This window comes from Gallus gallus, chromosome 2 (assembly GCF_016699485.2).
Source record: "Gallus gallus isolate bGalGal1 chromosome 2, bGalGal1.mat.broiler.GRCg7b, whole genome shotgun sequence".
NCBI lineage: Eukaryota > Metazoa > Chordata > Aves > Galliformes > Phasianidae > Gallus > Gallus gallus.
Window position 1 is genome coordinate 79,369,454 of NC_052533.1, and position 12,056 is coordinate 79,381,509.

Below are 12,056 nucleotides of genomic sequence, written 5' to 3' on the forward strand. Positions count from 1 at the left end.
ACACATTTCCGAATTTCAGAGCAAGATAAGAGGTTCAAACTAACACACTCATTTTATTTCTAGGAAGATTGATACTCCCTCCCTCCCCAAAGATAAGAGAAAAAAGTAATTGAACATATGTAACAGCAGTGAAGCTCAGTTAAATACTTCCTGTTGTCCTGTTTATAAAAATTAGTAGGCAGATAGAGTGAAAGCAATGGAAGACAAAGCAGCTATCCAGCTGCCTCGCAGCAATTCTTCTATGCCTCCACTAAGTTCGACATACTTTCACAGTGGATGCCAAACACACATTAGCTCAGAAGACTTTCAGATTTCTCCATGTCTTTTTAGTCCATTTATGCTGTCGTCACTTACAGTACTCTAACAACAAGTTAAGTATGTACCGCAGCAATCAAGTGCTTTACTTTAAAATAATTCACAGACAACAGTTCATTTGATGCTCTTTTTCTTGAGGAAAAATGTGATTACTGACAGCTCATCTGCAAACAATGTTTTGCAGACACTAAATTCACTCATCCCGACCCACAGGCTTTTTTTTCCAAGCTAACAATCCCCGCTGCTCTTCCGTCCTTACACAGGAGTGGGTCCAGAGTTTGATCGCTGCTGACTTTCTTCAGCTCATTTTCAGCTGCACCATGTTTTTGGCAGGTGACCAGTTACACACCACCTACTCCATGGCATGCTTATTTTACTGTCCATTACATGCTTATTTTATTGTCTACTACTACTAACTGCTATGTCAGGATCTCTGAGCACACAGCTACTCTTCAGAAGAAGTTGCTCTGAAGGAGCTTTGAAATCTTTTCCGAACAATTACCAGCAATTGTCCACTCACTTGGCACAAGCAGCCTGAGTTATTTACTTTTCTCCAGATTTGTGTCTCAGTATTTACCAGCATTTAATTTTATCTGCAATTCTGTAGCCTAATGAATAATAAACTCCCATTGCAACCATCTGCAGTCAGCTCTGGCTTTCTACTTATCTTAGTGCTCTGCTCCTTTCTCATTAATTTCTTCCCTCCAGGTATTTATGAATATATCAAGCAACCAAGTCTTAAGTAATTCCACCAATAATCTTCCCTCATCATTACTATAACATGAATAATTTATTCTTTCCTTTGGTTACTTATGAGCAGTTAGTTAGCCTGTAAGTTCAGCAAACCCATGACAGGCTGCCCAGAGATGTTGTGGATGCCCCTCCCCTGGAGGCGTTCAAGGCCAGGCTGGATGGGGCCCTGGGCAGCCTGGCCTAGTATTAAACACAGAGACTGGCAGCCCTGCCTGCAGCAGGGGGAGATGGAACTTGATGATCCTTGAGGTCTCTTCCAACGCGGGCCATTCTATGATTCTACGACTTTTATTAAGGCTTTCAAAAATAAACCTCAAACATCCTTCCAAAAAAAAAATCCAACAACTCTGTTAGCACTCTGGCCACATGAGTGAGGATTAAGGACAAATCCTTCATGGAACTAAAGGTAGCTGACAGATCTTCATTAAAGCTTGCACAGGCTCCTTTGTGTTTACTCATGTGAATCAGCCAGATTCAACCACTCCCGGACATCACTGAAAAAAATGTGTTCATAGGAGTCATTCTGTAGTAGGGAAGAATGGGGCTCTCAATCCTTGACACACTGCACTATACTGTGTCAGCTTTCAGCAGCAGCCTCTAGTTTGTTAGTGAGGTCTGAAAAAAACAGCAAGCACACGTGCACACTCACTGTGGTGCCCCAGTGAGCCTCAGTTTAGATGACTAACAGTCACAATCCTTAACCATATCATGAAACAATCAAAAGAATACTAGCCTGCATTTCCTCCACTCATCTACATTTTCTCTTGTGCTGCCAAGAAAGCACTTAATGCTTCAGTTTGCATGGGACCTAGCAGTGTCAAGGCTGTCTTCAAGTCCAAACTACACGCTGGAGTTTTGTGACAAAGCTCCTCCAGAATTCCTCAGAATATACCATTAGACATGGCTATGGAATAGCTATCACACTGCAGAGGGTTTAAACACTCCTCACTGAAATTTTAAGTTACAATTGCCAAACAAAGGAAGTGCCTGTGAGAACTTCAAGCCTTTTTCTGGCAAAAAAAATGAAAAGCAATGCAATTGGAACAATTTGTTTTTACATGATCTGCCCTCCTCTAGCTACTCTTCCATACATCTAATTCTACGAGCCCTGGTGAACCTAGCAAGTTCTATTTGCTTTTGATGTGTAACATTTCCAATTTTTAATGTGCTTCACAAATCAACTCTCAAATGTTGTGCTTTAACAGACTTTCCTCCTTCCCATTTCACTCACTTCAACTGTTCCTATTTCTCAGAAAAGGTCACCAACACGGTCTAAGTCTCTCTGCATAAGTACTGATGCCACCTTCAGAATCAGTATGTGACAACATTTCAACTTAACACAGCATTTTCAAACATTTTAACCTCTTGGTCACATCTTTTGGCTTCTTTGTAGAGACATTTCTCAAAAATCAGATGCTTTTTTATACTTGAATATTACTGTGGCTGGTATTTTCTAAAGCTCTCTGCTCAAGATTAGAGGAATATCAGTCACATAAAAAGTAGCTCTCCTATACATAGAGCCAGATGCTGCATGCTGCTTAGGACTAATCCTGGAGAAACTTCTACACTAGCTGCAGGAATCATCTGGTGTCTAAAAACAGACAACAACATGATATTCATGCAGTCAATATATGGATAGACTCCAGATAAGTATTTTGCCCATGGAGTCCCTCTGATCCTCATAAGCACTGGTCATCTTAATCAGAAACACAACAGGATCTTAATGATTAAGAAGAAAACTTCCATTTACAGCACACGAGGTACTTGCAAGTAATAACTTGTGCTCTATGTTAAAGGAACTCAGTTTTGTTTTGTTTTTAAGATCTTTCTTCATCTCCTTCTGGCTTCTTAAAAGGTTTAGGCTCTAATAGCATCCCACCATGTACCTACCACTATTACTGTTTATGATTCCTACAGTACGGCTTTCTTAAAGCTGAGCATATTAATTGACTTGTTAAAAAGGCAATTTTACCATAATTATACAAATACTGGAACTTAAATTGAAATGTAACAGTACTGCTAGAAGGGGTGAAAGATTAGAATACAAGGATGTGGAACAGTGGCTACTTGTACCTACTACACTATCTCCATGATCATCAAGAAGGAAGCTAATCACACTATTACTGCTACACACAGTAAACATCTGCTGCTTACAGTGAAACTTGCAACAGAGCAGACACCTTGTTTACCAAATATTTACCCTTTGCCATTTCAGGAAAGGCAAAGACACTCCTAATCTTCAGGTGAAAATATGACCAAGAAGATACATCCTCAGATTTTCATAATGTCCCTCTTTAAAGGGAGGTTTCTAAGAGATCATTTACCTTACTCATCATTTACTGTACCTGCAAGTACTATATACCTTAAGGTAATGAATGTTAGGTGATGAAAGAAAAATCATAAACTGCATCAACAATCTAGAAAGTGAATGAACAGCTACAGACAGCATTCCCTCAGGTAAATATATTCTTTTCATGCCTACACTATTAAGCACATAAATTTATTCTCAGATCTACACATGACTGCATCATTTACATTTAACTGGTTATTTAAAATATACTCTTTACCTATGAGAAGTCTAAGGAAACAGTCAAGAATCCTTATAGAAGAATAGATGCTGCAGTTTCAGCATGCGTGCAACATTAGCAGTGCATAGGAAAGAGAGCATTTCAAGACAAGCTTTTGCTTGAAAGAGCATCTGCAAACCAAAAGATGGATTCTGAGTGAAGTAACAACCCTGAAAAGTGCCTGAAGAATGTAGCTGTTTCAAGCTTAGATGGTGAAAATCCCAGCAGCCACTGTGTGTATTTCAGTCCTCTGTTGAAGTACTCTACTTTCACCTGTAACTACTGGAACACACAATTGTGTTACAATGGAAATACAGGTGAAATGTAACTAAAGCAACTATACACACTTTTGTTAAAATAGTTCAATGAAATATATACGAAATTGAAACAATTGTATATTCTGATGCAGATTTTTTTCAGTATTAACTAAGATGAAGCTACCTAGAAGATGAGCAGAACTAGAACTGACCTAGCAGAGAATATTAACTTACAGTCCATCTCTTCCCACACCACACACCACCTGTCAGGTGCCCCCACTTGGGTCTTCCTCACTACCATCAATGCTCAAATAACAGTACTCTATGCTTACAGATTAGATAAGCTACAAAAACATAGTACTACATTCACGCAGTAATACAAGACCAGCTTGCAGCAATATCCTATGTCATTCAGACAATTACCTTTAGCATTATAATCGCATGGAAGGCAGCAAACTCAGAACAGCAAAAGAAAACTTTCAGCTACACAGAACTTCAGAAGGAATAGAGGAAAAGTACATTTGCTCTCATCCATACAATAAAGAGTGCAGTTTACGATCTACCGTACCTCTTCCACAAGAGATCTTGTTTCCTCCCTAAGCTTCCTTTGCCCCAAATTCTTGGGAGTCAGACCCTGTCCTAATTTTAGATCGAGTTTCTGGACGATTACAATTTACTCCCTTAAGAGCATCTGGCAGTTCAAGCACTCAAGAAACTAAGCTTGCTTTACCCTTCAAGCCAACTGATTTATGCTGCACGCTTCCAGACTTAGGAGAATGTGTCTCCATTTTGTTAGAGGAAAGGAATCAAAACCTAACCTGTTTTTTAAAGCCTATCAATTCAGTAAGACTCAACCAATGTGCTTCTTAATGACTGGATATACCTTGAAAAAGCTACACTGTGCTAAGAGCTACGTTATACTAAGAACAAGAAAAGAAACTGATATATTAGTAGCTCCAAGTTGATGCATGACAAAATAGATCTGCTATGCAAGCTTCTGAACAGCTGTACGTTACTCCTGACAGGCTGCTGGTCTTCACCACAACACCAAGCAAACACCACATTATTTTGTTGCATCAACGAAGGAGCTTACCATATGTTAAACCTTGGAACTGCATCAGCAAGCACACTATGCCAATAAATCGAACTGCTAAACGCTGCAATCCCTGTCTTAATACTATTCTTTTCCAAACACGGCAAGTGATTAATATCCCACACAAACCAGAAAGGTTGCAACAGCAGAAATATTAGTGATGAGAAACTAATTATCCCCGTAGCAGGTATTTATTGCATGGCATTAGCCACTGTAACATTTCAGTGAAGCAATGCAACTTAGCCTTGAGCAGCACACACAGTAAAACAAAACACATCTATGTGTCACAGCACCAACAGCAGCAAATCCACATTGGATACCTCCACAGGTCAACAAAACCTTCTCTGAATAGAAGTACTGCTGCGGTTTACTATAAAAATGAGGAAGTTTCTCAACTGAAAAATCTTAACCAAAAGAATACGGTGTTTAAAAGCATACTGAAGAGAAAGTGGGTGCACAGCACAAGTGTGACTGCTCATCAGATTCCTGGGAAAAAAGACCATGTCACAGTATTCCATCAGAAGATGTCTTCAAAAATCTGAAGTCACGTAAAGCAGGGAAAGAGGATTCAAAAATTAGACATTAAGAAGGATCGTGAGGGAAAACATGAGATAAACCCATGCTTAAGAAAAAGATAAATTAGCCAAGGAGACAAGAAAATGCTTCTGTTAAACAAAAAGTTGTCTTGTGGGCTTTTTGGGTTGGTTTTTTTTGTTGTTGTTGTTGTTTTGGTGGGGTTTCTTTGTGGTTTTTTTTTTCCTGTTTTTTGTTTGTTTTAACTCTTCAGAGAGGTTTCCCTGGCCCCTGATTTTACAGGCAGAACCTGTCCCAAATGTACATTTTTCTAGCAATTCCTTATTCACCAAAATTGGCATTTGCATTAGGGAAACATTGAGAAGATTTTCCTTTTTTTATTTTAAATAATTTTTGACATTCATAATAGTCAAACTAACAAAAGGCAGAATCAGTGCAAGGCATAAATAGTTATGACTACACCAAGATGCCAGCACAGCTTTCTTAAAAGGAAGCAGTGTCTCAAAGAAAACCACTAGGAATTACTTGCAAGAATCAGCGAACCACAAAGGAAATCTTATTACCTACTTACGAGCATTTGAAGTCCACATCCTGAGAAAAGCTTGCAGAAAGTAAGCTGATGTGAGACTGAAGGGAAGATCTTCATGTAGAGAAGGAGATCTTAAATGGACAATAAGTTGCTGAAACCTAGGTTTTATACAGAAGGAAAGTCACTAGTGAAGTCCCAAAGAGTCCTGTACTATTCAATATCCCCCTCTGTGATCTGGAAAAGGAACAATACAGCAAAAAATCTGATGCAGAAGTTATCTACAAATAAGCCAGCTCCAGAACTGCAGGACATTAGAAGACTACCCAGTGAGTTATTAGTCAGAATTTGTGAAGTAAGAAGTTCAGAATCTTCTCATAATTCCTGTGTTGTGGTTTATATTTATCCTATCTCTACACAGATGCAATGGAGGATTCAATACCAAGAATCAAATTCTACAAGTAAGAATTCCACAAAAGCATCTGTTCAATGCTCTGTATGCAAAAAGAGGAAGTCCGGTGTTGGTAACCAAGAACAAGATAGAAAGCATCAAGGTACAGGAAAACTGAAATTATTACATGAAGGTCTAAGTTTGTCTGAGTTCCAAAGATGCAACAGAACTGTGCAGAGGTGGCAGACGTTCAGAAGCAAGGAACAACTTCAACAGAAGTGATTATAGACTAGAAAGTGGACAATAGCCAGGTGAAAGAGGGAAGGGCAAGGTTGGATCAAGTCAGATGCAAAGAGTCCTTGAACTGCCTGCTTAATGCAGACATGACCAGCAGCAACTACAACTCAAGCGACAGGACAAAAGAAATGGTTTTTAATCACAACTTATCTGAGGAACCACAATGCCACAGAACACTGGTGATCCCAGAATCTCATACCCATTCAAAATGGATCAAATTCATATTATCAGATCCATTATGAACTTAGTGCACAGTCTGTAGCAGCCACTGATCACTAAAATAAGCAATTATACCAGGAAATATCAACACAGCCTCACACTCATACAATAATCTTCTCCCAACATTTGGCACTGGCCTCTATTGGTCTCACCTGGTACAGCTGTTTATACTTAGTGCCAATTGCCATGACTGCCAAAAACCTAGCAAACCTGAAAAGTATAATGAAGCTAACACTAGGATTTAGCTGCTCCAAACATATCTTATTCTCCCTTACATGCACACGAGCATCTCTTCAGTAAACCGTTCTCACATTATACCACTGCAGCTCAGCCTCTACGTCCCCTCTCATCTGCCACTGCTTCCTTTCATTCCACTGCTGAAAACAGTCTAACTATGCTAGGCATCCACTCTGCAAGGAAAGCTTTTGAGCTTCACCTTAGTCAGCTCAGTTGTCTGCAAAAAGAGCATTAGGCACTCTATTCATGTGACAATTCATCCAGCAAGCTAGCCTTGAACTCTGCTGCATACCAACCTCTAGGCATGAAAACAATAATCCATTCAACCACTTCCTGATGCTTTCTCAAGTCCCCCTCCAGACACTTACTGTGACCAACTCCTGCCCTTATCCTTGCATATTACAGTATATACTGCCTAGTTCTGCCCTAATCCTAAAGCCAGATGAAACAAGAATCTATCACACATTGCCAGCAATGCCTGCCTCTTCTATCAAAACTTTCACTACAGGTATCCATTTAAAGTTATCTGTAACAGACACCAGTGATTTAACAGTAGTGTGGATGAAGCACAGAACACCGTATTGATTATTAGAAGGCATTATAGTGTTGATTGTTAGAAGGCATTATAGCAAGACAGCGCTGCCTTGAGGTGAGAAAAACACCTTTGGGAGTCCCACAAAGCCCTTATCAATGCTGGGTACTCCCAAGAGCAGACAAAAAAGGCTTCACAGTTTCTCAAGTTTGCATTTCTTCAGCTCAGCCAAAGCACAAGAGAATACAAATTTGCAGCAGAGGCTGTTCACAGGGCATTCCTACACATTCAGCACCCAGCCCTAACAGCAACAAAGAGGCAAGAGTTTAGAAACACAGAATTAGAGTGATGTTACATCCCAAACACCAAGCATTTTTAATAGTCGAGTTGCACAGCACAAAATTCGGCTAAATTTCTTTGCCAAAGTTAGAATTGGCACAGGTGAAAAAGCAAAACCTAACATAGGCTTGACATACAGTAAGAACTCCACACCCCAGCAGCTATAGAAATGAATTTCAGCACATGGCTTTCAGTAGGCAGTGCCCTTCAGCTGCTGAAACTGTGGAAACAAGTGGTCTGGGAAAGCATCATCATAACCTTACTTTGCCCAAAAGAACACCTCCTGGGCACCAGCTACCGCAGCCAGACAGTGCCACCACGCATCCTCCTTCAGCCTCATCAAATGTGGAGGCATTTATGCCCCTGAGCTCTATGACGGAACATTTGTGTTCCTAACAAGAGACAGTTAAAGACAACTGCTGTGGGGGTGAAATGGATGCAGTTTTGCAAGATGCCAGATGCTACGCAAAGCTATGAGTGCAGGCCTAGCACCATTTCAATGCGTGGTAACACACTCAGTACTCAGACCAGCCCTCCATAAGCCACTTTGTTGCTTCTGCACAGCGCTGTAACAAACCAACTGGTAGGTCCCGTATTCAGCGCTAACCTCATTAAGCATCTACAGTGAATCTGAACGCTTTGCACTAAGTTTTAAGCAGTACAGGCTTCTAACAGCTAAAAATGTCAATTCCTTATTCACTTGGCTACATTCATATTAAAAAGCAAAGCATTAAAACATTTGATGTTTTTACTACTCAAGCTGTGAACTACATCTTAAGAGAAACTACCATATTGTTGTTCACACAGGCATCACAAACTTTGCAATGGAGTCCTTAGTAAGAAGTTCAGAACAGCTTGATTCCACATTCTGAAATAAACTTCTGGCACTTCAAAGCTCTCTGAATGCTACAGTTGATCACATGCTCCAAATACCGATTTTATGGAAAAAGAAGGTACTAATTTGATACACAGAGGACATCTAATACAATCCTACATCTAATGTAAAACCACCTGATGTACTTCAAGCTACCAAAAACTCACTTGTAGTTCTGAACTGTCACAAGTTTGGGCTAACCCAATAATACTACAGCACACTTATCTTTATCACATCTGAAATCAATCCGTTTGTCCTCTGTTCTGAGCTGCAATCCCAATCTAACTCCAGGCATTTAATTGCTAAATTAATCACTCCACTGACGCACCAGAACAAATAAGGCTTTCTTCATCCTCCTCACTATCTTCCAAACATCTGGAAAAAGACAACATAAAGGTCAACCTGGGGCTAGCTAAAGCAGCTTTCAGATAAACTCTAATCAAGCATGACTATTCTCACACTGTTTTATGAGACACTTCATTTCCTTTACAACACGAAGTCTGGCATGCTGCTGTCAGAAGGTGGTGAGAGCAACAGATGTGAATCTGCTGGAGAAGGAGGAATGCCATAAGACAGAGCAAAGCACAATCTTTACAGCATATAGCATTCCTGAATATCACCACACTTATCATCGCAGAGACACTGAAGATCCATGTGAAAAAATGGCAATGACATGCATTGCTATACATCATGTCCAGCTGTGAGTGAGAAATTGAAGATAGCACAGTACTATTTCAAAGCATGCAGGCACTCCACCAAAAGTACCACTGCATCCTACAAGAGCACAAGCAAGGCCTAACATCCCCGTGCCCCTTTACAAAAGAGGATCGTAACCCTGAGCTACTGCTTATCACTTGTTTTTTCTGCATCACTTAAATTACATTCTACAACAAACTGTATGCACAGCAAGGTAAGCCCTACATCGCTACCAGATAACATTGATGCACAGTAGGCGAATAAGAGCATCTACGATCAAGCCCTCCCTCCTGCCATTTATGTCCAAAGCAGCCTGTAACTGTGGACTGTAGGGATCATCTTTTGACTAGACAGCAGCATACAGCACTTTGACACACTGAAGACACTCTGCCTGCCAACAGACAGCCACAGTTACAGACGGGATGCTTCAGGGCGAGGCTGACAGTTCCAAGTAAAGCTAGACAGCAAGTAAGGAACATAAATGTTCCAGAAGAAACCACTGTAAGGATCTGGTCCCACTGCAATATTTTCACAGTGATACCATTATATGAACAGCTAAGTAGTACACTAGGCTTCAGGAAAATGAACCTCAGTGGCAGTCAGGCATTACTGCAGAAAGCAGACACCTAAAGCCTCTCCATTGGAGACAGTATCTTCCTGTTATTTCTATCACAAGAAGTACTTCATGGAAAAATTTCAACACCAGAACTGCTCTGGAATATATGCTTGTCCGACATTCAGCAAGTTTAAGACTTCTTACATAAGTCCACAGCCTCAACTTCTATGCTCTCCTCCAGCAGTAGTCCCCTGCTATTCCACACAACTCTATGGCACTCATACCATTTTGTGGAGCATTAGAGGTATGAGATTTGACAAACTAACCATGAGGCAATCTGGAACTATGTGATCACATGCTATAGTTACCTACCCTACTGATCCCCTGCTAGCATCAGGTCTCACTGTTGTAACACAGATCCTTGACAAGACCAGGAAGCAACCCAGCTCCCACTTTCAAAGATACATAGCCAGTAAGCTTGCATTAACTCCTCAGCAAAAGAGCACCTGTGTTACGCAAGTGAACAGATCAAATGGAGCTTGGCTAAACAACAGAAGGCCAGAAGACAAAAAGACAAGTGAAGTGTGCCCTTAGATAAATGGTGCCGAACCCAAAAGCTAGAGAACAGAACTTGGATTTGCACATTTGCCATAGCTCTGCTCATTGGTCTGCCTGTAAGTTGCCTTGCTGACACTAGCTCGTCTCACACAGACAAATTAAGATGTTAACTAAGCATTCCACTGCATATCTATGGAAATACAAAAAAGACTTGGATTATTTTAGAGATACTATTAGAATTTTATACATACAACTTTACTTCCTGCTAGCAACTTTCCTTTTCAGTGTCATTTCAGGATTCAAAGGAGTAGTCAGATCTTGACCTCTGTCCAGAGAGGTTATGGCTTGCAAAAACCAAACTCTAAAAGCATCTTTTAATACTTCACAACAACCACAAAGCACCCAATGTCTGACAGCACCACCCAGAAAAGAAGGATGCCATCCTTCAGGTAAAGCTCTCACTGAAATTTCTCCAGCACACCCCGTTATCTGTTTCCTACCACAGTTATGCAGCGCCTTTACTCCCACATGTGTTCAAGAGCTTTGGATTCTCTAAGTTCAAAGAAAATATTTTCAAAATGCCATGAGAAATCTTCTCCAGTCAATCAACGCAGCAAGTACTTTTTCTGTAAGATAACCTTAAATTTAGAAAGCAATGCTATCCTTTGGCTGAGTGAAGTTTGACAGCTGGAAGACATCTCACAGCGTGCCCCAGAGGCGCTCTGCTCAAACTCGTCCCTCCAATAAAATCATGTGAACCAACTCTGCCTTTCCAACTAGCCAGCTATATGAGAAAGTAACAGCCACAGAAGAGAATAATCTTAATACAAAGTGTTCGTGCTGTTTAGGGAGCCAAGCTTTCAGTTTAGACACAGGCTGACTCTAAATACAGAATATTTCCCTCAAAAATGTATCAAGTGTACACTGACTTTGACACTTATTTCAGGCAGAGCTGGGCACTTCCCTCCAGATCTGTGCTCTTAACACACTCCCAAGCATCCAGCCAGCTCCAGCCCAAGCACGGGCTTTTAAAAATTACTGCAAAGTTTTCCTTTGAGCTCTTCCAAACTGACAAAAACCCTTCCAAGGCGAGAAGACCCAAACAACGCTGAAATGCTTCCCCTGCACTTCCACACTTTTGATTCCTGCGGGAGCCCTTTGACGCTTCCCTTCTCAGCTCAGCACGACAGGAGGCCCATCCTGCTGTGCCTGAGGGATGCCACCATTCCTTGTCACAGACACAGGTGCTCCAAGAGCTCCGTGTCCGCACCCCGAATCCCCCTTCCCTCCCTCCCTGCTCCGAGCCGCTCAC

At 40.9% G+C, this 12,056-nt stretch overlaps 1 protein-coding gene across 11 annotated transcripts in view; it reads right to left on the reverse strand.

Annotated features, from left to right (window-relative positions):
* Window positions 1-12,056, reverse strand: part of PAPD7 (poly(A) RNA polymerase D7, non-canonical) — a 56,384-nt gene that overhangs the window by 42,597 nt on the left and 1,731 nt on the right. The gene's annotated exons all lie outside the window — the stretch shown is intronic.